Genomic DNA, 5,296 nt, shown 5'->3' with positions numbered 1-5,296 from the left:
TCGTCATCACTTTCTTTCAGATGCAGATGGCATACATCCGTGGCAGAGAGCCCCCCACTGGGTTAGGGGTTCCCACAGGAAGGTCAGTTGCTGTCTGTGTTTGCAGGGAAAGTGTAAATGGTGGCTGTGTTCCAGCATTTTTCTTTGTCTTTGTTTTTAGGAGGTAAAGCCGGGTAGGAGCAGCCAAGCTGAAGTGAACGAGATAAGCAGTGACTGGTGGAAAGAAAGAGTTTTAATTCCTTGGGTGTCAGGTTCTGGTACAGCTCTAAGCATTCATTGTCATTTGTGTGTTTTAGGCGGTCCACTAGCATTATGCCGAACCTCCTTGCTGACAGACCCAGCTGTCCACCTTTGTGAGCCCTCTGAAGGTATTACGGGTCTCTTTGACCAAGCCTTCACCTTTTCCATTCAAAGGGTCTTTTCTTAGCAGCCTTTGGCAATGGGTGGGGAGTTGGGGCGAGTCAGGGAGGGAGGAGGAGCGAGGGTCCTCTCGAGTCTCAGCAATGCCACATCACCTTGTCTCCTCTTAATCCAGGTATACCCTGCAACGACAGTGTCAGCCTTGGAGCGCGGCCAAAGCGTGCGGCCCGAGGACCCTGGCCCTATTAGGAGATGGTGAGTGGCGGAATTGTTGGGTTTTGGCCGAGGTGCCACTAAATTCGTGCACTGATGTTTGTTTGGTTTTCTTTATTGTAGCCAACTGAGAGAGAACAGCCCGGTGACTGCAGAAGCTTCCCGGACGGCAAGGCAGCCTTCTTTTATGCCTCAGACAGATTCACATCCCCAGACGCCTAAGAGCTAAGTCGAGGCTTGTGACCCACAGAGGGGGTGACAGCAGGGTGTTGAGTTGGGACTCACTGGGAGGGATTTTTGAGTCAGATTTGGAGGTGGGGATACCCAAGAAGGGGCCCCTTAGGCCAGCATAAAGGGAAAATCTTGCTTTTGATCACAATGTCGAGGTGTGCAGGGTAGAGCAGTCCCGTTACATGTCACTTGTCTCTTGTGTGTTCTCTGTCTTTTGGGCATCTCGTGTCACAGGTGTTTTGTCTTAGCCCTTTGAGCTGCTTATTGCAAATGCTGGGCATTATTCTTAGCATCTCTGCTCTTGTTATTCCTCAGTGTGGTGCTGATACCATTGATCCTTTGACTCTTGAGCTTGGAACTTCATCAGAATTGCATCTCTTTAGCAATGTTGAGGCGGGTGTCATTTCTGGTCTTGTTCTGAGCTGCACGACAGCTGTGCACCACAATGATTCATTATAGGGGATGAGGACTTGCAAGAATGAGAAGATAGCTAGACGATTCTGCCCGTACAATTCTCGGTCATCCATCTTTGTGGTTCTTGGATTAAGTCTTTCTGTTAGCATATTCTTCTGCCAGGGTTCTTGGAGCCTTGTTGGCTCACTTTCAGTCTCACCGAGGTCATCTCATTCCTCATTCTCTCAGTCCTTGTGATCATCTAACCTAGAGTTTTCTCTCCTCGTCGCTTCCGCTTGTTTGTCATCTGCTGTCTCACAGGTGCCTGCATGGGTTTGGCCCAGAGCTGCTCTGCCCTGCTGTACAGTTTGGCCTATAGGTGTAATAGGACAGGGCCCCGGGGACTTGAAATTTGTAACGTAGGCTGTAGTTTGGCCACTAGGGGCTGCGTTCTCCTGCAGGACATCAAGGTCCGGGGGCTGCGGTTTTGGGGGGCGGCTGGCCCTGGTGTACCAGGGCTCCTCGTGCCATGAGTAGATTTGGGGGTACTGAAGGCAGGCAGGGGGGCAATGGAGCCCCTAAATGGAGCTAAAATGGATTTTGGGTGTGCTGCTCAGGATTGAGGGGGATTTGGGGGTGCTTGGATGGTTTGAGGGGTGCTGAGAAGGGTTTTGAGGGCTCCGGAGGGTGCTGGGAGGGATTTGGAGGTACCAATGGGGTTTTAAGGACGACGGCCCGTGCCATTCCTTGGGTGTCAGGTTCTGGTACAGCTCTAAACATCTGTTATTGTTTCGGTCTTTTAGGTGGTCCACTAGCATTATGCCGAACCTCCTTGCTGACCAGCCAATGGACCCAGCCCACCGCCCTCGTGAGCCCTCCAGAAGCGGTACAGGACTTTGCGACAAAGCCTTTACCTTTTCCATTTGAAGGTGCTGTCCGGGTAGCCTTCATCCACGGCAGAGGTGTTGCGGTGAGTTGGGGATGGAAGGAGGGAAGGAGGAGCGAGGGTCCGCTCAAGTTTTAGCAAAGCCGCGTCACCTGGTCTCCTCTTAACCCAGGTATACCCTGAGATGACAGCGTCGTTGTTGTTGCTTGGGTGCCAAGTTCTGGTGCAGCTCTTAACGTCCACTGTCATTTGTGTGTTTTAGGCGGTCCACTTGTATTGTGCTGAACCCCGTCACCGACCAGCTGACATACCCAGCTCGCCGCCCTTGTGAGCCCTCCCCGAGCATCACGGGACTCTGAGACGAAGCCTTTACCTTTTCCATTTGAAGGTGCTCTCTGTGTTGCCTTTGGCAGTGGCAGAGGAGCTGTGGTGAGTCAGGGAGGGAGGGAGGAGCGAGGGTCCACTCAAGTTTCCGCAATGCCACATCACCTTGTCTCCTCTTAACTCAGGTGTACCCTGCGGCGGCCTCGAAGTGTGGCCGAAGTGTGCGGCCCGAGAACCCCTGCCATCTTAGGAGACGGTGAGTACAGGAATTGTAGGGTTTTGGCCCACGTGCCACTAAGTTCAGGCCTTAAAGTTTGGTTTTTTTTTTTTAATCGCAGCCGCCCAAGAGACAGCAGCCCGATGATGGCAGGAGCTTCCCGGACGGTGAGGCGGCCTTCTTTTGCACCCGAGGAGGATTTGCAGCCCCGGACTTCTGAGAGATAAGTTGAGGGCTAAGACCCACAGAGGGTATGAAAGCGGGGTCCCGGCTCGGGACTCACTGGGAGGGATTTTTGAGCCGGCTTTGGAGACGGGGATACCCAAGAAGGGGCCCCTTAGCCCACATAAAGGGAAGTTTCGCTTTTGATCACAATGCCAAGGTGCGCAGGGCAGAGCAATCCCGGTGCGTGTCATGTCACCTGTCTATTGTTATGTTCTTTTTGGGTGTCTTGTGTCTTCTGCCTTAGCCCTTTGATGTGCTTGCGGTCGTTCTTTTCACAGAGAGTTTTCTGTCCTTGTCATGTCTCCTCATTTGTCATCTCCTGTGTCATGGGTGCTTGCACGGGTTTGGCCCGGAGCTGCTCCGCCCTGCCGCATAGTCTGGCACGTAGGTGTAATAGAACAAGGCCTGGGGGCTTGAAATTTGTAATGTAGGTTGTAGCTGGGCTCTAGATGATACTCCTAGATTCACACGAGATGGCTGGAGCCGTGAAATTCTCATGCAGCCCTTTGACTTTTGTCATCACTTTCTTTCAGATGCAGATGGATTAAATCCATGGCAGAGCGCCCCACACCGGGTGAGGGGATTCCTGAAGGAAGGTCGGTCACTGATGCCGAGGTGCGCAGGGCAGAGCAATCCCGGTGCGTGTCGTGTCACCTGTCTGTTGTTGTGTTCTGCGTCTTTTGGGCATCTTGTGTCTCGTGTCTTCTGCCTTAGCCCTTCGATGTGCTTGCGGTCGTTCTTTTCGCAGAGAGTTTTCTGTCCTTGTCATGTCTCCTCATTTGTCATTTCCTGTGTCACGGGTGCTTGCACGGGTTTGGCCCGGAGCTGCTCTGCCCTGCCGCATACCCTGGCATGTAGGTGTAATAGAACAAGGCCCGGGGACTTGAAATTTGTAATGTAGGGTGTAGCTGGGCTCTAGGTGACATTCCTAGATTCACACGAGATGGCTGGAGCTGTGAAATTCTCATGCAGCACTTTGACTTTTGTCATCACTTTCTTTCAGATGCAGATGGATTAAATCCGTGGCAGAGCACCCCACACCGGGTGAGGGGGTTCCCGAAGGAAGGTCGGTCACTGTTTGCCTGTGCCGGGCAAGTGTAAATGATGGCTATGTCATAGCACCATTCTTTGTCTTTATTTTTAGGGGATAAAGCTGGATAGCAGCAGTCAAGGTCAAGTGAGCGAGGTAAGCGGTGACCGGTGGAAACAAGAAGTTGTTATTGCTCGGGTGCCAAGTGCCGGTACTCTAAACTTTAAGCAGCCATCGTCATTTGTGTGTTTTAGGCAGTCCACTTGTATTATGCCAAATCCCCTCACCGACCGGCTGACAGAGCCGGGCTCGCCGCCCTCGTGAGCCCTCCCAAAGCGTTATGGGACTCTGCAATGAAGCCTTTACATTTTCTGTTCCAAGGTGCCTTGCGGGTGACCTTTGGCAACGGCAGAGGAGTTGCGGCGAGTCGGGGAGGGAGGCGGGAGGAGTGAGGGTCCCCTCAAGTTCAAGCAATGCCACAGCACCTTGTCCCTTCTTAACCCAGGCATACCCCGCAACGATGGTGTTGGCCTCAGAGTGTGGCCAAAGTGTGCTGCCAGAGGACCCCGGCCTTCTTAGGAGATGGTGAGTAGCGGAATTGTCCCATTTTGGCTGACGTGCCACTAAGTTCATGTACTGATGTTTGGTTTTCTTTGTTGTAGCCGACTAGGAGATGGCAGGAACTTCCCGGACAGCGAGGCAGCCTTGTTTTGCACCCGAGGCGGATTCACATCCCAGATGTCCGAGAGATAAGTTGAGGGTTATGACCCACAGACCGAGATCATCTCGCTCCGCATTCTCTCAGTCCTTGCGGCCATTCCTCTTGCCAGAGTTTTCTCTCTTCATCGCATCTCCTTGTTTGTTATTTCCTATGTCACAGGTGCCTGCGTGGGTTTGGCCCGGAGCTGCTCTGCCCTGCCGTGTAGTCTGGTGTATAGGTGTAGTAGGACAAGTCCCAAGGCCTTGAAATTTGTAATGTAGGGTGTAGTTTGGCCTCTAGATCATATTCCTAGATTCACATGAGATGGCTGGAGCTGTTAAGTTCTCATGCAGGACTCTGACTTTTGTCATCGCTTTCTTTCAGATGCAGACGGATGAAATCTGTGGCAGGGCGCCCCAGACTGGGTGAGGGGGTTCCCGCAAGAAGGTCAGTCACAGTTTGTGTTTGTGGGGCAACTGTAAATGGTGGCTGTGTTACAGCATTGTTCTTTGTCTTTGCTTTCAGGAGGTAAAACTGGATAGCAGCAGTCAAGGTCGATGGAGCGAGGTAAGCGGTGACCAGTGGACGGAATGAGTTGTTATTGCTTGGTTATCAATTTCCGGTGCAGTTCTAAGCATCCACTGTCATTTGTGTGTTTTAGGGGGTCCACTTTTTTTATGCCGAACCTCCTCACCGACCGGCTGACGGACCCGCTTT

The 5,296-nt window shown here is 52.4% G+C and overlaps 1 long non-coding RNA gene across 5 annotated transcripts; it reads left to right on the top strand.

Moving 5' to 3' along the window:
• Positions 1-425: 425 nt before the first annotated feature.
• LOC108445472 lies at positions 426-5,296 on the top strand. Of its 5 annotated transcripts, none has more exons than XR_001860347.1 (10): positions 426-615; positions 2,746-2,851; positions 3,853-3,915; positions 3,994-4,035; positions 4,134-4,260; positions 4,385-4,464; positions 4,542-4,632; positions 4,964-5,026; positions 5,105-5,146; positions 5,241-5,296. It is a non-coding gene; the product is annotated as an uncharacterized LOC108445472 (long non-coding RNA). The 5 variants fall into 5 exon arrangements; XR_001860345.1 differs by having other exon boundaries at positions 4,111-4,260; XR_001860346.1 differs by having other exon boundaries at positions 3,853-4,035.

Source organism: Corvus brachyrhynchos, unplaced genomic scaffold (genome assembly GCF_000691975.1).
Source record: "Corvus brachyrhynchos isolate BGI_N302 unplaced genomic scaffold, ASM69197v1 scaffold721, whole genome shotgun sequence".
Classification (NCBI taxonomy): domain Eukaryota; kingdom Metazoa; phylum Chordata; class Aves; order Passeriformes; family Corvidae; genus Corvus; species Corvus brachyrhynchos.
Note: the sequence above shows the minus strand (reverse complement) of the source record. Positions and strands in the feature narration are given on the sequence as shown.